This window comes from Ammospiza caudacuta, chromosome 3 (assembly GCF_027887145.1).
Source record: "Ammospiza caudacuta isolate bAmmCau1 chromosome 3, bAmmCau1.pri, whole genome shotgun sequence".
In the NCBI taxonomy this organism is placed as follows: domain Eukaryota; kingdom Metazoa; phylum Chordata; class Aves; order Passeriformes; family Passerellidae; genus Ammospiza; species Ammospiza caudacuta.
Window position 1 is genome coordinate 82,267,398 of NC_080595.1, and position 26,087 is coordinate 82,293,484.

The following is a 26,087-nucleotide window of genomic DNA, read 5'->3' on the forward strand; positions in this document are numbered from 1 at the left end:
GCCTGTTGCTGGCTGTTTTTCAAGATCTCCATCTTCTGTTCTTTGCTTAGTGTTTTAGACTATGGAGCATAGAAGAAGAGAAGATCTACCTTGAGCATGTTCAGAAAGGAGAAGTTTTTATCTTACTCTTTGAAAAGGATTGATCACTGCACTTCCCTTGATAAATATATTTAATTAGAGTTGAAGGACAATAATTTTGTAGTAAGATCAGGCACAAGTTGAAATGCTCTCATTCAGTGGGGTTATGCTTACCTATAGAGATTTGGGTCAGCTTAATCATGAAGGCAAGTCCTTTTTCCCAGTTAATTCTTCATTGAGTGGGGGCAAAAGTAAAAATTCCATTTCTTCATTAAAGAGAAAACTAGGCAGTTGAAGTGGGAAATACCAGCCCAGCCCTAATCAAAATTTATACTCCCAATTCCTGGAACCACCCTTCCCTTCCCTACAGCAGTTTCTGCCAAAGCTGCTTTCTCCTGCTTACTATCTCGTTTGAACATCTGGCTCTTTCTTCTGGAGTGCCTCTCTCTACACTCCACTTTTTTCTGTTAATATCAGGATCTCTGGTACAAATTTGTACAGCTACAGCAGAGATTTGAGAATGAGCACTAAAATGGTAATCGTAGACTGGCTGTGTTTGAGTATATCTTGAGCAGAAAGGATTTGTGTGAGCTTGGAGATACAGAGAGCTGTGGCACCAGAGGGGACTCAGAGAGCTGGGGCATACTTCTGTACATGTTACTGGCAATAGGCAGCAGTGTTGCTTTAAATCCCTCCAAAATCCACTTCTGCTCTGTATGTATGTGTACTGCTGTGCTAGCTCTCCTTCACTAAGGTCTGGGTGCTTTGACTGGGACTGGTGTGTTTTAGATTTTTTTAAAAGAATTTTACCTGCAGCATTAGTATAATTGCAATGTGCATTATATACATGTACATTGTATATACATGTATATTGTATATATTATATACATATATACATTGTACATTATGTACAATTACGCAAAACATTTAGCATTCAAAAGCATCTGAATAATATATTTTCTGATTTCAAACATGAATATATGTCCTTTCCATTTATCAGCATTTCTTCTGTAAACACATTTTCTTCTGTTTTTTAACCTTTATAATATGCCACAAGTGGAGGCCATACAGCATGGGTCATAAAAGACCACATGCCTACCTGTGAGGATTTAATCATCTTATGCAAGTGACAGTGTTGTGAAAAGTAATTATCTTGTCTGTTGGGGTTCTGCTGATATTCTTGTAAACTGAATCAAAAGGGAAGTTTCATCATAGGTACTTTTTCTCCTTTCCCAGATGTAAATTGTGGATTGCCCAATGGGACTGTGACACTGTTGCACTGAAAATGAGGCAATATTTTAAACAGATCTCCACAGCAAATAAATATCCTCTATCGGAGATATTTTAGGCAGGTTTCAACAAATCACTTTTGCACAATGCCATGGTAACTGCATTGCTGCAATTCAAGTAACACCAGAAGAAGAAGAGGAGTGTAGATGATCATTCTCCAGTTGTTAGGACAAGGCCTGACGCTGTTCAGTTTACAAGTACAGACACAACCAAAAACATTGTGTAACATCACATGTGCCTGTAGTTGGGGACTGGTGTCACCCATATGCAATTTAGGTACTAAGGGAAGACATTAGAATGATTGGTAACTTTAGAGGCAGTTATTCCAGGAGAATGCAAAGGTAACAATCCTTTATTCCTGCAATTCCGTCTCCCAAACCGTGAAAGGTTCCAGTTAAAAACAGGAAGAAGATGGAAATTTCTGCAGAGGTGAGGCACAATTCTATGTCAGGTATTCAAGAAATACTTGTCATCCCTGGAGTGGTGAGAACAAAAGCTTGCTTCTGTGATGGCTTTTGGGATAGATGTGAGGGCAGGGCTGCCAGGATATGATGGATGTGTAATGTGACCAAAGCAGGGAGGATTTACTCTCAAGTAGAGATCACCTCAGGGTGCTACAGGATGAAATGACCAAACAAGGCAGGTGGCTCCTTCCCTCCAGAGGATCTCTTTCCCTTCTTAAATGATGTGTACATGATGTCTACTGAAATGATTTCTAGAAAGCAATGCTCAAAAGTGGATGTCTGCCTTGGCCTTTAGTGATGTTTACATGCTTCCTCTTTATCACAGAAAATAATTGACCTCTGGTGTCAGTTATGACACACTGTTTTCCCTTGCCTCTGAAGATCTGGAGAATCAAAGATCTTTCCTTCAAAGAGGCCACCTCCCATGAAACTGAAGGAGTTTCTCATAGAAAGAAATAACTTGGAAAAAGTCACTGTTTAGTAAGGCAGTAAAGCAGCTGGAATGGAAAATCATTTTAGATTTGGCCAAATGTTTCTCTCAAAACATGTTCCAATTAAAAAAAGAGCTTATCAATGTAAATGTGAAATTTTCAAGAGCTGAAACTAATCTGCTCTGATTTAGGGTTTTCAGTGAAACCTTTCAGTGTTTAATTTTATTGCCATTTTCCCTTAGAAGGTGCAGTTCTGTACTGACCTGGTGTGGCTTCTTGCACTTCAGGGTCTTTTAAAAACTGGATTTCTCCAGCCAGCACGGCAAGGCTGGTACAGCTGGTCAGGTAATGTAAAGTCTTTAAAACTTTTTATCTGATTCTGCTGCTCCCCCTCCTCTGCCACATTTGAAATTGTGGCTTAGATATTTGGGCACTATCTAATCCCAAGGGATAAAGTGCTGGGCTGTCTGAACCCTTTTAATCTTCTCTCCTATGCAGGCATGTTTTTGACACCTCTAGTTATATTTTTGTCTTCCCTGTCCAGCTGAGGAGGGCAGTGATAGAGGAGCTTTGGGGCATCTGGTGTCCAGCTGGGGTCAACCAGCCACTCATAGACAACAACAACACTCATTTTTTTTAGTCTGTCTTTAGCTGTTAAGTTTTAACAGCCAAACAATTTTGGCACTAAGTGGAAATAGTAGGAATGAAAATTATTATCAATGCTTTTTTCCCCTAGCGTAGTTGGAATTTGGTGACAAGTAACAAATAGCAGCTAAGTGGAAATGATTTCTTAATCACAGGAAGCCTTGGAGCTTCTGGATTTGGGACACCCCTACTTCTGGCTTACTTTGTGTATCACTTCATCTAGCTCACTGTATTGAGTAATGCATTTTAGGGCATCTACAACTAACTTCAAGATACAGAATAGGCAGAAGAACTAGATGGGCTTAAGGAGCTGTTATTGTGTAAGGTGCTTGTACAGTCAACCAAGTTCTACTTTATGAGCTTGTGTTACTCCCACAGGTCCAATTTTCTGCTTCTTGGCTAAGACAAGAATTTGAACTGGCCTGCAGGCTTGCTCAGATTTCAGGTGTGCTTGAATCTCTGAACACAGCTCAGAAATCCCCAGGACAAGGCTGTCCCAAGATTTTGGCAGCATCTATGCCTCCAGCCTTCCCTCTACTATACATTCTCTGAGCAATCTTCCTGCTCTTTTTTGAAAGCATTCTGTATGTCAGTGCATTTTAAAGCTGGTGTATCCAGAAATATCTTCAAAATTTCAACAAGGTACCACAGGCTCCCAGTGGATCCTAGGCAGGGTTCCTCACCACCAAGCTGAAAAGCAATAGAATCAAAACTTTCAAAACATAGGAGATTTAACTTCCTTCCATAAATATTAAGGGTCTATAAAAGTAAAGTTGGCCACTGGGTTCAGAGAAAGGAGTATTAAGCCCTAAGGCAGAAGGACATAAATATGCAAGGGACAGTAACTATTCTGGGGCACTTCAGACAGATTCTAAATCAGATGATGTAAATGCCTCAAAGCAAGAAATTTGAAAGCTATTCAGTTTTCTTTGAACACTGTTTTGCATATGGATTTCAAGCATTCAAAGAGGGAAATCTGTTCTGTCAATGGGATCTCATGTGTTTTAGCTGGAGAAGCAGTGGTAGCATGTGAGCGAGCTGTGGTGCCATGCTCCAAATCCCTCAACAACAGACCTGTATCTTGGGTGAACTAAACTAGCATGTGATCATTGAGAGGGACTTTTCTCCCAGTTGAAAGTTCCTACTTGGATACATAACTACCCGAAGGCAGAGAAAGCTGATCTGAATGACTGATACATAATTTTTATTGGCTTTCATGGATGCTGTTTGCATTCATTACTGAGAACCCATTGCACAGGATGAAGTATTACTGAATCATTTCTTAGAATTATTAAGCATGAGCCAGCTTTCATCCCACATGCAGGCTTTGAACTCTTACTGAATATTTTTTTCAATTCATTATCTTTGGGCTTTTTGTTCCACCTGCAGGTCTTGTCTTTGCTATCTACACAGCTTCCAAAACAATGGGGTTGACCCTGCTGCTTTGATGCGAGACACACTCACTGGCACTGGAGGAGATTTACCTGTGCTGAGATGATGTTGGCTGTATATTTATTGTGACAATGATAAAGCACTGCCTGGCTTACTGGTTGCCTGTTGGTTTGGGTGCTGTTGAGGGGAAGGAGTCTGTCATTTTGGGGTAAGAGGAAGTGGCTGTGTAGGTGTTAGAACTCCCTAACTCTCAGAGCTACTGGGCAGAGCAGACCATGGTTTCTGCTCTGCCTCGGAGGCCAAAGACTAGCAAGATGCTCTGCTTGGCAAATCAGATCTGCTGTATGCTTTTCACAAACCCACTTCCTGGTGACCACATAATTTCCCAAAGTGGAATGAGGATGCAGGAACACACTTAAAGCTGTGTAAGATTTCTGCTGTTCCATTGCTTCACACACATTCCCAATGTATGTGCTGTGGTGGGTCCCAAAATCAGAATAGATGAGACAAGGACAATGTCTCAGAAGAGCAAGGCGGCACAGAGGCAGGAAGATGGGGACAAACATTTTAGCGGGGCCTGTGGAAATAGGACAAGGGATAATGGTGTTAAACAGAAAGAGGGCTGATTTAGATTATATATAAGGAAGTTATTTACAATGAGTGTGATAAACCACTGGCTCAGGTTGCCCAGAGAGGTGGTGGATGCCCCATCTGTGGAATCATTCAGGTCAGGTTGGATGGGGCTCTGAACAGTCTGATCTAGTTGAAAATGTTCAGAGCTTGTGGCAGGTGGTTGGACTGTGTGACCTTTAAAGGACCCTTTCAACCCAAACTATCCATGATTCAATTATTCTAGAAAGTTTCCAAATCCACAGACTGTTTCTGTCAGAGCACTGTCTTAACTGCTGTAGGAACAAGCTGAAATTTTGGTCTGCTCTGATGGACAAGACTCTTTACAGCTTTGATTTCCTGACAGTATGGCACTCCATACACCAGGGAGGTGGTTAAATGCAAATAAATTTTGTTTTAAACAGAATGTAGGGAAAAAAGGTGCATTCCCTGCTCTGAAATTGGCAATGTAATTAGAGACTGTATTTGTCAAAACATCCCTGCCCCAGTTGCTGTTGCTAATGATTTAAACCAAAGACATCCTTTTCTCTGGAAGATACAATTAGTGAGGAATAAAAAGCATCTTTAAAAATATTTATAAAGAATCAGAACAATACACTGGGGTTTTTCCTTCTATTTTACTTCTGAGGTAGCTCTGCTGGTCTGAAGAAAATCAGCAGAGTCTATTTTTGTGTACTTTGTGCCCTTGAAACTCTGTGGATCCTGCTCACAAAGATGACTGGAGCCACAGTCAGGAACAAGTTAGATCTTAAATGCCATTTTTAGTTGGGCTTTATATGTAGAAGGCTTTATATTTTCCCCCAGAGAACAGCTTCAGCATCTGAAGGTGATGGTGTAGGTTTCTTCCATGGTTGTAGGATTAGATGAGGGCAATGAGATTGCAAATTGACAGAGCACCTGGGGAGAGGTGAAAATGTTGTGAACATTTGCAACCTCAGAGGAGTTGTTTTTATTTTCATGTGACTTTCCTTTGAGCAATGCATAGTTTTGGTGTAGCCCATGTTGACTCAGACATGTGACATGTTCCTACAGCAGCACCTTCTGCCTATTACTCAACAAGCTACCAGCACCATTTAGCTTGGGAACAGCCTTAGCTGGAAATGGTTTCTGTATACTCTTCCAGCTTCCCCTTGAAGCCTGTAGATATTTACTTCCACATAATCTACTGCCACTGCGTGGTGTGACACTTCCTACTGCTAATGCTGTACCTGGCTCCATGGCTTCACCTGAGCTCCAATCTAGCTGTTGGTTTTGAGGAAACTAAGTGAGGCAGCTGTTTGCTTCTCATCCTCTTTGTGACAGTGCTGTTGATTTTGCAGACTTCTTTCATGATCCTTTTCAGTTGTCTTTTTTCCAGACTAAGTCCTGAACTATTCAGTAACTCCTTGTAGAGAAGGTGTCCCATGTTTGGGATATCTGTAAATATGCCAACAATTCAAAGTACTTGGCTTTCTAAAAAGCTCTTAATATTATATGTTGCCTTTTGCTTAGAAGATAGGCTTGGTTTCTGTCAGTTCTCAGGGGGTAAGAGGAGAGGTGCTCCTGTGGGTTCGTAAATTGTTATGCACAGGAAAGAAAGGGTGGCAGACATAGGCAGTTTCTCTGAGAGGAAAAGGAGAGTGTGGGTGTTACCAGAGCCCCTGAGCACTTCCATGTATTTGTAACTGATTTAGAAATTAAAAATAAAGAAGGCTGCACAGAACTGTAGGACAATTCAGTAAACTTGAAAAGAAAACAAAGTGACAGCTGTAAGTGTGACATGATGGGACATGGCAGTGGCACATCAGCTGTGCAAAGTAATAGGGAGAAGCAGGAAAATCCAGTCACCTGTAGGGTCACAAGAGTGAGCTCTCAGCTCGTTACTGGTATTCAGGAAAGGTTTTTGGACAAAGTTGTCTGAAACCATTGATGCGGCATTCAGCAATAAAGTTATTGGAAATGAGAGGAGAGAAATATTTTAAAAAGTAATTAGTATCTGCCCTATACATAAACCTCATAAGAGGCTACATAAGAGCTGTACTGTGGATGTTGAGTTCTGGTTAGCTCACTATGAGAAAGGTTGTGGTACAACTATGCACTGAAGAGAAACAGCATTTTTTATAAGAAAATTAAGAGCTTCCTTGCAAATAAAGATCATACAATGGGGAACACTTCAGCTTGGAAGTAGAGACAACTGAGCAGTCATATCATAGAAGCCTAATAGTTGGAGTGGTCTGTAAAGGAAGTTTGTAAAACGACTAAGTATTCTTCATGATGTAAGATTACATACTATCAAATAAAATTATCAGGTAGCAGGTTTAAGACAAGCATGTGGAGTTGCATGTATAAAACATGTACATTGTGAGATCAGTTACCTTAGGCTATTATGGAGACCAAACGTAGGTATTAGTCCTAGAAGGGGTGAGATATCTACTGAACCTCAGAACCTGGATGCCAGTTGCAGCTCAAGAACCTTCAGTGACTACCTGAAGCTGGAAGGATTTGTTGAGAAGCTTGCTCTGTTCTTATCCTGTTCCTTATGCTTTTCCCTTCTTATCTGTAATGGAGCAGGGAACTTTGCTCTGCCTGTAGTTGCCTATGAGGGGGCCAAAAGCTGTGCAATTTCCATCACAGGAGCTTAGGAGCAGATTAGCGGAACACGTAACTGATGCAGGGTAGGTAGAGCTTATCCTCCAGAAGCAATGCTACACTCAGGGTCCTCCAAAAGTCACGTTGCCCCATTCCCTGCAATTTCATGGAAGCAGTGAAAGTGCCTACCTCTCCACTTCCCATCTCTGGGTTGTCATCAGGACATGGCAGAAAGGGGTCCTGGGTGCCAAAGGGCAAGAAAAGCTGAAACCAGGACAGAGTCAGCAACATAAGTGCTGCTGGAATCACAGTGGAGGTTGAAGGTCAGTCACACCTCTGAAGGGCTCCAGTGCAGACACACTGGGATGAGGGTCCAAGGCCAGGCTGAGCTAGAAGCAGGGTCTGTGGGTGCTGGAGCCAACACTGTGTCAGACTGATGAGTTACTGGCAGCCTGCCCACAGCAGAATGCAAGGGGCAAAATTAGGTTCTTCCAAGCTCTGGGAGAAGCAAATTGCAACCACTGAGCCTGTAGGAATGAGCTGCTGTTATAACATCACAGCAGAAGTGGTGACAACCCAGATGAAACATCTGAGGAGCAGTTTCACAACACATTTGGCCCATGAGCTTTCCATGGGAAAAAGGGCAGAACACGAACAGGCTTACAGGATGGATACCAGTCTCATCTCTGCTCTTTGTTTCTCCTTTTGGTAAGGTCGTGGTTTTGGACTGTAAGCCAACCCACAGGGCTCTGTAGTGAGATGCAGGGTGCAGGTGCTGATGCTTGTGCATTTCAGAATGCACATTCTTCAAGAACAATGGACTGGGGAAGTTACCACTGACTTCAGTCTCCTTCCTGCTCTCTGCCCCAATGATACCAATCCTTGTAGATACCACTGAAAATGGACAGCAAGGGACTTGAAGAGCTGGGAACAAAACACAAAGAAAAAAAATATCAAGAATTATATATTTGAAGTTACAGACATGAATTGAGCTCAGAAGGAATTCAAAGAGCAGAGCAAGAACTAACATTTGCAAATCACATCATGCAAAGAAAGGTACAAGCAAACAGTAGATTAGTGCATATTCCCTCATGTCCTCTTTAAAAATACCTGAAGATTTATGTGAACTATAAGCTTTTTTTTTTTCCTCATAGGGTCTTACTCTGAGGTCTTCTGTTATTAACAGACAAGTACTTTTGCCCAGAAAGGGTCTGAACCTCTGACTTTCAATAGTGGTCATCAGCCTTAAGTCTCAAAGACTGGAGATGCATCTAACCACAAACACCCAAGCCTGGAAATCCCTCCTCAGAAGCAAAACAGCTTCCAGGCTCTGACTAGGTACTGTGAAGAAACCTGAAGGTGTTTTCCATGGCCATATCATACCTGTTATGAGGCTGAGCAGTCTGAAGTGTTTGATGGCTCCCACCCAAGTCAGCCTCATAGTGTCTACCACATATGAGTAACACCCAGTCTGTGAACCACAAGTAAAACCACTTCAGTATAGTTCCATTAAGGTATGTTCTACAAATAAAAATTGAGAACAGCTCCCTGCAGTCCACAAATGCCTTCTGCTTCTACAAGTCCTCTCCTTTTTCTATGCAAGATCTTTCCCTAATGCTTTTGAAACCAGAGCAACAAAAGAAAATATTTCTAGCTTATTTTAAACTGTTGCTGATAACATCTGAAGTGATTAGAGTATGTTTCATTTGTTTATTTTTGTTATTTTTCATTCATTAAATGGATGGGGCTTTAAACATTCTGGTATGATGGAAGGTGTCTCTTGGAACTAGATGATCCAGAGGATCCAACCCAAACTATTCTATAATTCTATGAAATGCAGGCATAGAGCAAAAAAATTAGACCATAAGGGATCTGTTTGTGGAATAAAATCTGATTGGAAGAATGCCAATCCTACTGCTAGTAGTCTTGAAGGTGGTATTTCTGTCATCCTGCTGGAAAGTAGAGCCTGACAGGACATAATCTCTGTTGTTCCAAAAGTACTTGTGATTTTTTATTTTTTTTTTTGTTTAAAAGTGTAGTTTTGAAGTGTTTAAACTCTGACCTGAATTCCCCAGATTTTTTAGGCAGGGCTCTTGAGGGATTCAGCCACCACTCACCACAACAGATCAGAAAACTGTTGTCTCTTGCACAAACTGACAAGAGAAGCCTTCTGAGCCTATCTGAGCAACAAGATATTTTGGGGATAGGGCTCGCCTTGCTCAGCAAGCAGGACAGGTGTCCTTTACACAAAATTTCAGCTTGGATTGCAGACAGAAACAAGGGTTCTACAGCCTGTGCTTCAGACATCCCATTGTGAAGCATTACTCATTTGTACCCATACATACAGCAGAGGGACTTCCAGAACCAATTCTCTGTCATGTCTCTTCTTTCTCTCTGTCCAAGCTATTACAAAAGTTTTGGATAGGTTTGTCTGCTGCACCTGTGAACCAGCCTTGGGCTTTCATGGCGGGCAGAACAGGGAAAAACTGAATTTTCCATTTTCTTGAAATCAATTACAATCAAGCATTTTCAGTTCCTAGCCCACCTACAATAATTTTTGTTCATTTTGCTGTTCAGCACTGCAAGTCCCTTCTCTCTTCCCTCCCCCAGAAAAATTTGCATGTTCCTAATCCTAGGATTTACTTAAGCAACTACAGAGGATCCTGAAATGGCTTCTCCTCCAACTGCTTTGTTTGCAGCTGGAGACAATTACCAATTTGTTCAATTCTCACCACTTATATTATAAAGATCAAAGGCAGACCTCAAAACATTAGTAACTAATTTCAGTGTTATAGTTCTAATAAAATAAAAGCAGGCCACTATTAGGCAACATCTCTTTTGTATGTGGTAACTTCTTCATTGAATTCTGAGGTTTTCTTCCTTCTCAGATAGAATTAATCATAGTTTCAAGGATCTATGGATTACTGCTGGTTTTAAATTTGAAGCCGGGTAGCAGATGGGAATAATTTGGTTATGTCCCCAGCAGGAGCATGGAGAGAAGCAGAAGAGTGTCAATAATTTGTTTTTTCTCATTCTAATAAAATTCTGCATCCAGTGATAGAAACTCTTATTGCAAGGGTCTCACTTTATCACAAGCTTGCTAGCAGATGTTGATTTTTTCTATACCAGTGCAAGTCGGAGGAAAAGAAAGTGCCAGAGTTCAGTCTTCTGGAGAACAGATTTGGGCAAGCATAGAAAGAGATAGAAGCTGGATTTACTGTGATGCTCTGCTGTGGGGACCCAGAAGTCCAAAGTAGGGGCTATTGAAAGGGTCTGGAGAGGGAAAGGTGAGCACTGGTTCCCTCTCTGGTGCAGGTCATCTAAGCCTGAGACTTGCCACCAGTTAGCACCAGCAGACAGGAAAATCAGTGATGATGAGCAGGTTATGTGTGAAACCACCTTACCTGACTTGTGTGCCAGTGCTCAAATCAAGGCAGGAGTAGCACCACTCTTGCCAGCAAGATTCACAGCCTAAGAGGAGCTTGTCCCTGGGGCAGATGGATGGGGCTTCCCAGGGAAGAGAGACATTAAAGGTAAAAGACACAGGCATAGAAGCAAGGTCTAGAAACTGAAAATCTAAGATCTATCTTTCCATTTCTGCTGAGGTGTGAACTGGAATGCTTCACTGAAGATGATCACTGACATTTCCTCTGGTTGCCTGGCTGCTTCTGTTTCATAATGCATGCGGCTGCTGCTTCTTGGGCTGCCAGTGACTTCTGTTGTGGGTAATCCCTCCCCAGTGTGACCCTCCCAGAGCTGGAGGCGCTATGTACCATGTTGCCATATCTCCATCAGAAAGCAGTGTGCACTGCAGCTCTTGGCTTGGCCAGGGTGATTTTTGTCACTGAATCATTTTGCAGCACCATTCTCCTCATTGCCATCCCCTCAGACTGTCATGCAATGGATGAGGTGACATGGTGGCAGAGTGTGTGGGTGCCTTTAGCTGGTCTCAGTGCCAGTGTGTGACAGGCTAATCCCCTGTGCATGGGCTGGGTAGCCGGGGTGCTCTTGTGAGCCCCATCTGTCTGGATGTGCTGCAAGATAAAGGGGATGTCTTAAACCACTGTGGTAAAATTTGTTAGGGCTGTTCTGCCAGAGCCTGGAGTTAAAAGAGACCTTTTCCATGTAGCAATGCCAGAAAAGATGATCACAAACAACTGGCTGTCACGAGTCTGCTCTGAAGTCCAAGTTTTTGCAACACCCCAATTTAAGCAGTTCCATCTCCCAGCGACTCCAAGAGTACCAATCAACTGGGAAAGCATCCTGCTCACAGAGAAAGATTTGCTGGAGGAACTTCTGTCATGGAGTTGCATCTGCTCCATCAGAGCAGCATGGAACAAGCCAGCCCCTGCCAGAATCTCTGCCCTGGCTGCCTGCATCCACATCACTCGGGGTGGCCCTTCTGCCCTTTCAGGCAGAGGTTTTTACTTGGACATGAGTTTGACATCACCTCTGTTGGACCTTTAATCTTCAAACAATTTTTTTACTTTTTAAGCTTAAATAACACATGGACTAATAATTTTGTGAAAGGTGTGGGTTTGGATATCCCCCCTTTTTCACATCTGCAACATTATAGATTGGCTATGACCTACCACAGCCGTTTTGTGTGTGTGGCATCTTGTGTCATTATAGGCCCAGAGGGTTTCTCAAAGCCTAATCTGACAGCTGATTTATGGCAGTCCATCTTGACCCACACGAACCATTAGCTCACTTCTGCCTCTTTGCTAGGTTTTCTGACTTTCTGCCTGGGGTATTTCAGAAGCAGAAGGGAAAGGTGGGATTTCTGCTGAATATAGGCCAGCTCTTCATCCAGGGACTGGAGTTCTGCCAGTTCTTGCCAGATGGAGATTGAGCAGTGGCTTTGTCAGATGAAATGTTACCCAGCCAAGATTCAGTGGCATCTGGCTAGATATTCTTTGCTTCCTAAGAGATTTTCTATTACTTATCCCAAGTACTTTGGTTGTGGATCTGGTACTATCTGACTATAGCTTTTCCTGTAGCTGCTTGCAGTGAAGCATTTATGTACACACAATCACAGCAGATAAATCTCTTAGAATGAGATAATCATAATCTCTTTAATCAGCACATTGTACTAATCCCTCGTAAACAGACTGGCTTCAGCAAACTCTTTACTAGGTCAGTGTCCCCACTGATCTTTTCCCTCTTCAGTTTTGCTCTGTGTCAGCCATGTAGCAGAAGGTGTTTCAGCAAGATCAGGAAATTAAATGATTGTGTGTACAACCAAGAGCTGATAACATGCTGGTAGTATGATGATAATAGTGCATGCATATGCTATTTGGTGATAACAAATCTAAGAATAGCAATCAAATATATGTAGGAATAATGCAAACACAAATTCACTGTGGTTTAATGCATAGGAAATTCCAGTGGCTCTGATCTTAGGGCATTCCCTGCTCAACCAGCATTTACAACATGCTTTTGTTTGTTTTTCATTTACATTTGTTGCTGCTGACACTGCAGAAGTTAAGTTGTGTTTCTACTCACACACAATGCTCATGTGTTACTGTAAATGTACCTGTGGGAATGAGTTATTGAAAGAGCGGGGAAAGTGAGTTACACATCTGCCTCCAGCAAACTCTCCTTCTCTGAGTTTATTCAGTTGCTGTAGAATCAGTAAAAACATTTCTAAAGGAAAAGTGATTCATCCAAAGTGCTCTGACAAGAGGTAATCTCTCATTCCAAAAAATGGAGAGGAGTATCTCAACAGAGGAAAGCCAGTGGTGTTGCCTGCCTGCAGCCCCTGCTCTGGCCCTTCACACCATGCTGGTGTTAACACTTTTGCATGCATTTTTTGAAGGAGAGTGCTTCTCAGTATGTGTTAAGGCCTTTAGCATGCTGGCTACTGCATTGCAGGGACTCCAGGTAAAGCAAGGAGAGCAACTGGTGTTTGGGAAATTGGTGGGGCTCTTCTAAACTGTAAGATTATATTCTCATTTCAGTCAAGAGCCAGAAACCCCAAGCTTGCACCTCCCTGGAGAAACCAAGGAAGTTTGATGGGAACGAAGAGTGCCTCAGGCATCCCAGGATTTGCCTTAGAAGAGAGGACAGTGTACCCATTAATGTTTGTGTTCTTTGCCAATTTTTATAGGTCAGCTTTAGCAGGCCTGCACACACTTGAAGAATGAATGACAAGCTGCGTCCAGTCCCATGGGTCTTACTCATGGGACTAGTCCTTACTCATCGTATCGGCCCCCGCAAGGCCCATGAGCCTGCTCCTGTGATTGAACCTTTTGGCAGAAAGGCCTCTTCATTCCAATGGGGATCTGCTTGTTTTGCACGCTGTAAAAATGCAGACACCGCTGGAAGGCAGCAGGACTTCTACCTGTGCGAGCTCAAATGGGCAAAGGGCCACAAGTCCACCTGGGACAGTCCTGGGGGCCGGGGCAGTCCTGGCACCCCAGTGAAGGTCTGCAAAAAGATGCTCTGAATGTTCATCCAGGCACAGAAATTTTTAGTGGTTTTGCTTCTCATCCTGGAGTCTCCAGAGCATTCCTTCCCCTAAGGTTATGACAGTAAATAGGACCTTCATGTATTTTTAGTTGCTGTGAGATGTATGCCATTTAAGTCAATTGAGGAAGGTGGGAATGGAAGGCAGAGAGTGCCCTTCCATGTGATGTGTTGCTAAGGACATTTCTCTGTGTCTCTGTTTCACCTCACACAAGCAAAAATGTTGCCATACTTAACTACAGAGCAGCTGGAATCCAGGAATGGGAGTAAGCCACGATGTGGGCAGCTGAAGACTATAAACTCTGCATTGGACTGGTTCCAGGTGCAGAGATCTACAACCTACAACATCCTGGGCATCCCTTTCAATGTGGCATCTCATCAGCAGCGTCCTTGGCTGTGGTGCTGATGCTAGCTGTGTCTTCACTGTGTTTTCATCTCTGTCTGCAGAGATGGATGCATGGACATTGCCCAGTGCAGAATAACAGTGGTGCTTCCTGCCCTGCAGAGCAGACAGTGGTGAGACACAGCAGCACGGGAAACCTCTTCATTATCTCAGCTTCCCCTTAAAGCAGAGTGTCTGGAAGGAAGGATGATCTTACAGTTAGACCACTGGACTAACAGGACTGAACAGCTTCTACCTGTACTTTCCTGTGTGATTTTGAAAGTCACTTAAAATCTGCTTCATTTTGTTTGATTTTAGGAATAGGAACAATTCCCTGTCTCCAAAGTGAAAAAGTTTTGTATTGTGGCTTAATTGTAAAGAAAATGTTTGTGAGAATTTAAAAAGTAACAAATGTGAGAAGCTGATAGGCTGTGGCACTTGGGGGTCCTGTTTGATGGTGGTAAAATGTGTCCCAGTTGCAGAAGCCTTCCAAGTTTAATGTTGGTTCTTATTTTTCTTGAGGTGTCTCTTACAGATGCACAAAGTTCAGCTTTGTGTAGTTAGAGTGATTTTTGAAGTATTCAGCCTAAAAACAGGGAGAGATTTTACCCTGCTGTGTATAACTTTCAGTGATCTGTGTGTAGGCAAATCTGCCCATGAAGAAAGGTCCTTTCTGATGGTGGGCACAAGGTTGCTGTGGCAGTGCAGTCCTGCACCATGGCCATCACTGACAGACAGGCACAGCACTTGGTAATCTGTTTAAAAACACCTGTTTAGGGTCAGATTGCTCTCAGGAACAGACATCCAGAGGTGCTGAGCGATCAACCTGGAGACCAGTTGGCTGATTTGTCTCCACTGTCTTTGCTCCATCACTGAAGATGTGGAGAGAAGGTGAAAAATACCTCAGAGAATTACCTGGTAGCCTCAGATGACATTGGAATTTCACAGTTAGTGGTTTTGTTTGGGATTTTCTCATCCATGTTTTTCAATGAGTGGAAGGTGGTTTTAAGCAGGGACCTCTGTCCCATTCACTAAAACAGTGCTAACCAAATTGAGGTGGGAAAGGCTTTGCTGCAGAGACATGGCTGGACTTCAGAACAAAGAGCCAGAAGGGAATGTCCATAAACAACTTTGGCTGAGGCATCACAGGATCCTTGGGATCAGCACTGGAACTGATTGGATAAGCTAAGAAGGCTCCATAAATACAAACATTTTAACTGAGGAGTTGGACTTGGCCTGCCCATTTAATGAAGTGGTGGGCGTGTTTCACTGAATCTTGACTGAGACTTTTCAGGTGCTTTGGCTGCCCAGCCGTCAGCTCCATCCAGCATTATGCCCTTAGCTGCTCCAGCAGGCACTTTGGTGTCCCAGCTAGGCAGCCCATCTGCAGCAGCCTCTGCTGCTCTTTGAGGAACACAAGTGGGACAAATTTGCCGACACAGTCTCAGAGAAAAATGGCCAGCTGGGAGAGGCTGTCTCTTCTGCAAATGCTCCTCCTCTTTCTAAAGAGAACTGATTTTGTAGTTGGTAGTTAGGGAGTGGCTCTGTATTAGCTGTTATGAGTTCTGCTTTGGCTTGCTTAAACCCATGGTTTCAAGGGCTCTTCTACATGCATATGTCAGAAGTTTGTTGATAAACCAGGGATGTTTTTTGTAGGAGTTCTGAAGCATCTTCCACAAACAGTTTTGTGCTGATTAACTGCCACAGTTTAAAGCTTATCAATATTGTGAAGTTGATTGAGTTGTTGAAATCAGTTTGAACATGGTTTTGCTTAAGTCATTTTTTAAACCAGTCTTCAAAGCATGCTACTACATTGGTGAAGAAATTTGAGAATAGATATGGGTTTTGCCTTTGCACTGTGTGTGACCAATTTTTACTTGAACAACAGTTGTGCTTCATATCAGAGGGTAAATTGCTTATTTGACACTTTGAAAGAATTTGGTAAAATCTCAGATCTTGTCCTTTCTATTTAAGAATGTGCTAAATAAAACTAGGGAAGATTAGTTTTAAGAAAGACAGGAAGTCAGAACAAAAAAATTATTCACCTTGGTTCATATGCTATAAAGCAGCAGAAAGATGCAATAAATTACAGATACTTTCACAACATCATTAAATCTATTTATCTTTTCAAGGTCAACCGTTTCCTTTTTGTCAGTGCACTTTGGTTATGCTCTCTTATGATCTCTTTTCCACTGCCAGTCCACAAGACTAAACATGCTTTATATTTTTCACAGTATATTTCCTTACTTCCTGTTCCTGCCTCCTCACACTCACCCCCAGAGATCTGGGATGGTCTGAAGGCAAGACAGAGCTCCTGCTGTGTTTAAAGATAACTTCTGGTCTGGATGGGTAGTTCACTGTCTGGGTTGCTAATTTTGCTATGAATAGGATTCATAGGCCTCTATGAAACAGAAATAGACTGCTCTTCAGTAGCTTTCTAGTAGGTTTGATACAATTTATTCATGTTCATACCAATCCAATCCCATTTGTCGCCACAATGGAGCTTAACCTACTCTCAACCTGATCTCTACCAAGATGCTCTGAGCCTTTGGATACATCTGTCCTGCCTCTATTTTCTCCTTGTACTGTTGTTTCCTGGGTTGTTGCTGCAACAGTTCTTTTTACAGAAAAATTGACTTTTCATTAACCAGGAAAGACAAATCGGTGCCCCAGCAGTGAGGGCACAAGCAAACCCTCCCATTGCTGTCAGCGACACCATTTGAAGGTGTCACTGGCTCTTCAGGGTGCAGGTGAGTGTTGGTGTTCTGCAGCTGACCATTTCCAAAGCTCTGGTGCTGGACAAGACCATACAAACAACCTCTGATCATCTCCAGCCACAAGGATTTGAGGAGTCAGCGCTGCTATGTTATAATCTGTGTGACTTTGGGAATAGCAGGCTGGGGAGTCCTGGTGTAGAGGGCTCCTTCTGCTGAGGGATCACAGGTGTGGCTGCTGTGAGTAAGAGGGTGCTGTTGTGAGACACCCTGGCAATGAAAATGCCTTTTTCTGGCAGTGACAGCCCTGTTTTCAGCCTGTGTGTGCACCCTCTCCACTGATGAAGGTTTGCTGCTGCAGCTTGTGTTGTGTCTGGGGAGTGTCTTGTCCTGCTGCTATGCCTAGCATGGTTTGGACCTAAATAGGTTTGGACCTGAGTCAGCTTGGACTTTCAGGCAATGTTCATTCCACAGCTTGGGAATTAGCTTGGACTCAGTCTCACTAAGTGGTTTGGATGTTGCCACTCTGCTGCAAAAGGCTGAACTGAACTGAACAGATCAATTCTGGCAGGTCATTGTCCTCAGGATCAGAGAATGGGCCTGGGCCCATTTTATTTGCCAGTATTACTGTTCCCTTTGTGCCTCTCTCCGTGTCCAGCATCTGCACCTGGTCTTTCTAAATCCTAAAGATGGCATTGTAATACAAAGACATGACCTGAAATAGGGCTGACCATTCAATACCCAGGGAGACATCTCTCAGGGTTTTCTGCACACCCAAGGTCACCCTGTGCACTCCGGTGCTCTCAAGGGACACAGGAGATGGGCTTGATTAGCCAGGTGGAACTGGAGCAACGTGGTCTCCACTCATATTTCCTAATAACTTCACAGCAGTCCCTGCCCCAAGAAGTACTAAGACCAAGAGAGAAAAACACAGGGCAACCACAAACAGGAGCTGAAAAATTGGAGTTCTTTTCTGGCATGGCAGAACTTGCTTGTGGCTTTCACCAAGTTCCTCTAAGCTTTAGTGTCTTGGCATTGAAAATGGAGCAAATACACTCCCGTGGTGTAAACCAAAGAGTAAAACTCATTGAGGATCCATCAGCAGAGTTCATTAGATCAGCAGATGGGAGCCTTTGTGTGGCATTCATTATTTGAATCTCAGACCTCCCATTTTCTATCCATTTAGGAGATTTTCTTGCCAGGGTGACTTGTTAGAACTGCCACTGGCATCTGGGCATGGGCTGTGCATTTTGCCTGCTCTCTGAACATCGATCAAAGCCTCTGGGAGGAGAACCAGCAACATACTAAATACATGTCAGCTCAGCTCTTTTCACATGCAGGCTTTGCTTAGCCTGCGAAAGCTCATTGTCTCCAAGCCAAGTAATTGGAGGAGTCAAGGCCCTGTTTAACCTTTTGGGAAGAGCTGCTGCTTTGACATCCACAAAGAGCTGCTTTGCTTGAGGAGCTAAAGGTTCTTTGCAAGATTAGGCTCAGGTATTACAGCCCAGCACATGGCTGCTGGCTGTAACAAGTCGGTAGATGGCTGGGGCTGGGATGTGGGAGTCCTGGGGCTCGACTGACTCCTCTGCCTGAGAAATCTGAAAGTGCTCATCTTCCCAAGGACATTGCCCCAGCCACCAGGAATGAAGCAGAATACTCCTGAGGGAGCTGGAGAAAGATGTTGCAAGCACTCTGTGCCTCGCATTAGATCTTTTGCTTTTTATAAAGTAATGATTAATGCACAGGATAAAACCCAGTCTTCTAGCCCTGAACAAGCAATTTCAGGCACTGGTTCCTGTTTCTGTAAACAGGAATGACTAATGGTTGTCCAAACAAGGATACCTTAGAGTTCATTTTGTGATGGCAGACCTCCACTTTAAAGTCTTGTGCTGAGACAGCAGATTTGAGCCAGGAATATTCAAAACTCTGTGTTAAAAAGATAATAGTGGTTTTCCTCAGTGTTTGAGCCTGGGCTGTCTGGTGAATGGGGTGAAAAATTCAGGGTAGAGCAACCCAAATTTTTCCAGGAAATGTTCTACCTGAGATCCCAGTCCCCATCTCCCAGTCAGTGTGCCTGTTTAAGGCAGTCAGGAGTCAAGGCAATATGAATTTTACTCAACAACTGTCCAGCATTCAGTACAGCTGTTGCTTTATACATCATGTTCCATTCTGTTGCAAAATGTCTGTAACAAACACATAACACCTTTCTTTATTATAGAAGCTATATTCATACAGCAGTTATTTTGGCTCTTTTTTCCCTCTTTAGTTGCCACTGGCGCTGTTTTCAGTGCTTCTGCCTGTGTTGGGAGTGAATTTAGACCAACAGACTAAAGAACTGTCGTTCCTAATCTAGTTGCAATCATATTCAGCAATTTCGTGTTCAAGTCATCTAGTTAACAAGAGGAAAATTAATTTCACCACTTTTATGTAACTCTATTTACTTTGTCCCCTTTGAGGTTGTTACCATGGCAACTCAAGTCACCCTCTGATTGATCTCCATCATTCCTCAGCCTGGAAAAGAGGTTGCTGTTTCTGCTCGCTGCAGCAGGCAACACGTGAGGCGTTTCTCCAGTGTCATGCCTGGTATTAGCAAGGTACTCCACAAGCTACTTTGGCATCTTCACCTCTGTAAATCTGTCCAGTCTAATGAGGATCATGGGTTATTTTAGGTGGTGGGCTGTTAGCTACAGTGCTAAAGACCTGACTTTCATCTACATCCTTGTGTGAGCAATTCCTCATGTTTACTGTCCTTATGGACATTGCAAGAACAGAGGAATCTTGGAAGAGCATTTAATGTACATGAGAAACCCGTTTTACTTGCTAAATTCTGCAATAATCACATCTTTAATTGAAAATGAACAACAGGATAATCCAGGTCCCACATAATGTAATGAATACATTGATTGTAGGTAATTAATAACACTCCTTTTTATTCCAGAACATGGCCAGAAAGCCAAGTGTATCAGTAGCACCTACTGAGGTGCTAACTGGGTTAGTATTTATGTCCAAAGAAAGCCAATAATTTTTGGTGTGTTTGAGCTGTGGAGTGGCACTAATATGTAACCTCACACTCTTATAAAACACTATTTTATGTTGCACACATTGGGATGATTCTTGCTGTCCAAGCCCTGGCATAAGCCATAGAGATCTACAAAGAGCTGGGCCAGTGCTTTGCAATTACACTTAACTCATCCCCTGTTGATGCCTTGGCAGGGAGCCTGCTGTAATGTGAGGCACTGGCTCATGACCCTGAGCCCAGAGACTGAGAATACTTAAAGGGCTCTGGACCACAGCTGTTTTTCAAGAACAGTCTTCCTTAAACGTCAGTTACCAGAAGATAAATGATTTGATGGGCTGAAATGGCTGCAGGATGGATGCTGCTGCATTCCTGCATTTCTTGAGGAGGCTCCCTGCTTCCTTCTGCCTCCTGTTCTGTCGGTGGCTGGTGCAATGTTACCAGCATGCAGAAAGCTCAGGAGACACTGTGATGGACAAGGAAGGTGGTCTCCAAGTCACCTCTACCTGGTTGATGTGTTTTCCATCAGGTTTTTGAAGCTGGGCATGGAGCCGTTTGCAATTCTTTCGACTGGCTTTAAGTCTGCTTCATATCTGTTCTGTTCTGAAAAGTCTTATGCACTTATGATAAAGTCACAAAATCCAGGTGCTTCTGCCCATTGAGTGGTACACAGCCAGCATGGAGTGTATTTAGGCACTGAGACACAGGACAGAGGTCCTGGTGTCCCATTCTGGGAGTGGACAGACAAATGTTTCTTCTTGATGAATGCCTGTATTTTCACTACAGGGAGGATGTGCACCTAATGGTGTGAAGAGGACAGAGCTAGATACCTGTCTTCTTTTTTTTTTTTTTTTTTTGTCTCTGTAAGCAGTTACAGAAACCTCCTTAGCAAAAAAACAAACAAACAAACAAACAAACAAACAAACAAACCCCAACCAACCAAAAAAAAACCCAACAAAAACAAAACACCAAAAACCCCCTCAAAAACAACAACAAAAAAAAACCACCACCAAACCCAAAACCACCCAAAAAATCAAGACTATGAGAAAAAAAAAAAAAATTAAAAATCTCCTGTCTTCTCCAAAAAGGTACTGGAATGTGAGGCAAAAGAATAATTTGACTTTTAGGTTCTAAGCAGGGCTTTGTGGTTGACCACTGCCAATTGATGGTGCCCAAAGCCAGGACTTTTGAGGCCTGAAAGCAGTGTGGTGCTGGGAAATCTCTGCCCCACCAACCACCTACTGTTTGGCCTTGGGGTAGTCATGTCATCTGTCTCTGCATCTCTGCTTCCTTCTTAGAATAAGCCTTGTCTGTGTACACTGGGTTCTCTGGGGTAAGGACCAGCCCATGACATTTATTAATATAGTGCTTGGCATGCTGAAGCATGACTCCTCTGAGGTTTCCAGTTGCTACTGAACTGCAAAATAATTAAAACTGTATGTTGAGGCTTCTTTTATGTAATGCTGTCATCTAGACAGTTGATGCTTATAGGCTTCTAGATTGAATTTCATTTAAACCTCAAAATTATGTGTCTTGCTTCCAAGATTATTTGCTTACTGTGTGCTATACTATCACGGTTACAACCACTGGAGAAGCCCTCTGCATGTGGAAGTGTAGCTGAGCATTTTTCCTGCAGGGCCCTTAGACTCAGACTCGTCCCTGCTCCCCCAAAAGAGCACTCAGCAGAAAATACCCTCACAAGCATTTTAGAAAGGGGTCTCTGAATCTGCAAACTCACAAAGTGAGCCTGCCTTTGTCTCAGAGGCCTAAACAGCCACAAGCAGAAGTGCTTGGCAGATCAGAACCCTCCACTAGGCACATGATCCTGGCTCTCTGAGGATCTGAGTCCAGGGGAACAGAAGTCTTTTGCAGATTGATGTGACATGGGAAAGCTCTCCTGTCACCAGCTGAACCAATGCCTAATGAGAAGCCAAGTCATGGTGGTCACAGTGTTCCTGAACTTTCTGCCACTGCAGAGCCCCAGCTGCACCTGGTCTGCTTTGGCTGCACCCAGAGCAGGAACAGAAGTCACTCATGTCTGGTGTGAAAGGCTGCAGGGAACACTCCACATATGTTCCAGTGTAGCACCAGGTCAGCAGCACCTGTAACAGGAGACCCCAGAAGTGCTGGGCCAGATTACACAACCTTTGCCAAGGTTTCCATTTGAGACCATTGACAAGTGTTGGGACACCTACTAGGAGCAGGCTGTTAGTTCTTGTGCCACATTATTCCCAGAGCTTCCAGCTCTTCAGCAGCTTGCAGTCTTTCACATGCTGCTGTTGGCTCTGGAGGCCCTACCAGAGGGAGCAGCTGTGGCTCCAACAGGACTAAACATGTAAACTATCAATAAGCTCAGCTCTGGATGTCCAAGTCTCCTCTTTGGTGCAGATGGTGTAGCCCTGAAAGGTGTGCTCTGCCATATAACATAGACAGGCAAGCAGTGCAAACTGTGGCAATGAGGTGATAGTAGTGGCAGCAGTTCTTTGGCCACACAGAGCAACACACAACTTTCCCAGGCATTGTCCTGGGGAAGGCTGTGGGAAGATCAGAGCAAAGAATGAGAAACAATCCTTATCCTCACTTGCTGCACCTGTTGTTGTGAGCATGTGGAATGTGTTATGGAAATTTGTTTACCAGAGGGTGGCTTCTTGGTTGGCCAGTGGTGATGGTGTCTGGATGGAAGGACCAACTGGGTCAAACTGTACCATGGCTGTCTGTAAGGGTGATGGGTTTCTGAATTAGTATAGTATAATAAAGTGATAGGTCAGCCTTCTGAGAAGCAGGGAGTCAATGCTAATTATTACCCAGCTGGAGGCCTGTGGTGACAGATTGTCCCCTGAGAAGGAGCACAAATTGGACAGGAAATGGTTATTTTCAGTAAATGGCTTTCAAATAAAACAACCATGATGGGACAGCTTAAAAAGACTTTTAATTAGTCCATTTTACTTTTGCTGCATAGTGCTTTATGACTACGGATCTTTTTCTTGCTTTACATTTCTTTGCCAGCCTGTATTGTAGCCCAGTAGCCTATGTCAGGCTTCAGTAGCAGCAAGTTCTGTTGTACCAGAAGCAGCTTGAAAGCCCCCTTAGGTTTTGAAAAACAAAACTTCTGACAAAGGGTTGGTCAGGTACAGTGTTATTTCTTTCTCAGTTTTTTCTGACATAGCAAGAAGCAAGCCTCATTTGAGTAGGAAAACACTGGAAGGATGCTACTACCAAAGCCCAGTCCCACACAGCTGTTAGCAGTATCTCAGGCACCTGTCAGAAGAATTAGAAAGATTTGTGCCTTAGGTTTAGTGTTGGGGTAACAGGCAAAGCACACGACTTCAGGGTGGGAAGTGATGCCACGATCACATATCCTTCTGGAAGCAATGGAGTTCCCTGAGAAGGGGTAAATCAGTGAAGAATGGATGGATGGCACTTACCTGATAAAAGATTCCACTGAACTGATCCTGTGTAGCTAATGGGAATGGCTCATTTGTTCTACACTTTGCAAGTTCAAGAGAGATCACTTCCTGTGCTGTGCTTTGTGACTCCTAGGGCTGCTGTACAGCAATTGATGTTGCCATGGCCAAGAGCCTGCCTTGGCTCTGAACAATTCACTGAGGTAAGCTCCTTGCTGACAAGCTTGTTTTGGTTGGACTATTTCCTCCTGGCACCAGGAAAATGTAGCGAATCCAAAAGAGGGGTGGAATGGATCAGGCAGGTGTCTGGCTCATGTCCCTTTGCTGCTGGTCTTGCCACAGCTCTGCAAAGGCAGCCTGGTGCATATATCCAGCCCCACATGGTCAGGAGGGGTCAGTTCTGCTGGACACAGCTGCAGAAAGCCCCTAGAAAGCCCCAGCTTTGGAAGCTGGAGGCTTCCAAAGCCAGCCAAAATGAAATGCTGGGCATGGGACATTCTGAGCTGCTGCCTCTCTCCTGAGGATGGGCGCGTACCCAAGGTCTGCTGCCTGGGACTGAGTACTAGCACTTCATCTCCCAGTGGTGATGGAATAGAGGCCTGGAAAATCTTGTTTAAGTTAATGGGTTTGGGGCCCTTGTATTTGGATTCTCTGTGCTGGACCTTTATGTTTTTCTTGTTCTAAGGAAGCTGCAAGAACATCTTTTTCCTTGCTAACTTTAGCATTGGAACTAAACACTGGATTTCCTACTTACCACAGCCCTTTCCTAGGAAAGGGCCCAGCTGCCTCAGGCTAGTGGAAGCTCCAGCCCTGGCTTTGAATTTCACATGTTCAGGGATGTGAACATGTGAAATTCAAAGAGAATTCACATAAATGTGAAAGAGACATAACAAGTATTGTAAAGACTGTAGGCAGATATTCAGTGTATACTGAGATATCATGAAAAAACACACACAGACACATAAGACATGGGTGCAGACAAGACACATCTATGTGTATATATGTGTGTGAGTGTGTATATATATATATATATATATATATATATATTTAGGTGTGCCTATGTAAGATAAACTATGCAGGTGTGTTTCAGTCCAAATTGAAGGGGTGCGTTTAACTTGCAAAGATCAACTTTGGTCTAGAGACATGGGTGACAGAACCTTGGCAGTGTCATGGATGCATCTAACCAGCCTGAGTTCACGAGCTCTGCAAGGAGAAATCCCTGGGGTAATCACAGGGACCATCAGGTCATAACTTGGAATGTTGGATCCATTTATAGGCAGCCCTCACAGATATATAAATGCTGCTGTTTTATCCAAAGCCCATTTTTAGTTCAGTAGCCTCTCATAAAAATGTTACAGTAGACAAAATATTCTGGACAGAAATCTGCTGAGCAGAAGAAATCCTGAGTTGGAAAGTACCCTTTCTTCAGTCTCACCCAACCCAAAACACTGGCTAACAAGTTTGAAATTGTATCACTTTTTAATTAAGTACTGACTGATGTTACCTTTAGAATGATGGGCTGGAGACACAGGGTGCTAATGATTAAACAGCTTTATCCCTATGCCATAATCCTAACATTTTGCCAGTTGGCTATCAAAGTATGTCCGGAGCAGAGCAAGCACTTGGCAACTTCACAGCCTCCAGTAATTTAAGAAAACCCTGAATGACTCCCTAGATTATGTTCCTATTTTAATCTATAGGCAGTACCTACAGTTGCTGAAGAGCTGTTCAGCATTTCCTAGGTTTCACAAGCTTTGAGGAACAGTCACCAGGAACTCTTTTTCCCAACTGCAAAGAGGTTTGTAATTTAATAACAGGCTTTGGACAGGAAGACAAAATGTTTCTCCAGGGAGTAGCAGTAGGAGTCCCTGCCATAAAAGACCTTAGTCATGGTCGTGCATGTACAGCTGTAAAGGCACACCTGGCTGCATCCCTTCCTTAGAGGGAATTTGTCTGTGGAACACAATTGCAAAATCCTTTGCCATGGTCCATCCTCTCCAATGACAGACTTACAATTTTGTCCTGAACTTTGTGATGTTTCTTCAGCTTGGCTGCTTGTGTAGTTTCTGAAACCCTTCATAATCTCTAGAATGTTTTGGTTAAAAACAGAGCTGTGTTTTTCAGACACTTCCCCGGTACTGCCACAGTGCCAGGTCTGGCCAGAGGGCTATCCAGCAGCCAGCAAATGACTTAAAGAGTAATTCCTTCTCTGACTGACAAGTTTTAATGGTATCACATTCAGCAAAATGGAACCAGACAGGGTAGGTTGTCCTTCCTAGCAGGAGCTCACCCATCTGTGGCCAGACATGCTGGGAGCTGGGGCAAACTGGAGACGGAAATCTGTCTGCAGAAGTGGCTTTGGCTGTTGTGATGAACATTTTTGTAACTTTTCCATAGATGGATAACCCCTCCATTTGCTTCAATGATTGCTGATCCTACTCCTTTTTTTCCTTTAATTTCATTTACAGAGGCTTAAAACCAGCGATGCAACTATTGTCATTATTTGGTTTTGGTTTAGCCACAGATTACTTACTCTAAACGCTCTTCTCGATGCAGACCTCTTGACAGGAAGGACTTTGTTTTCCTGAATATCCTACAGCAGTCC

At 43.3% G+C, this 26,087-nt stretch overlaps 1 protein-coding gene across 1 annotated transcript in view; it reads left to right on the forward strand.

Moving 5' to 3' along the window:
• The window catches only part of NOL10 (nucleolar protein 10), a 79,410-nt gene extending 53,362 nt beyond the window's left edge, over positions 1 to 26,048 (forward strand). The window contains exons 22-23 of the transcript XR_009274515.1: positions 23,619 to 23,685; positions 25,951 to 26,048. The gene's annotated coding sequence lies outside the window, so the exon portion shown is untranslated. The remainder of the gene's footprint in view (positions 1 to 23,618; positions 23,686 to 25,950) is intronic.
• Positions 26,049 to 26,087: the final 39 nt, after the last annotated feature.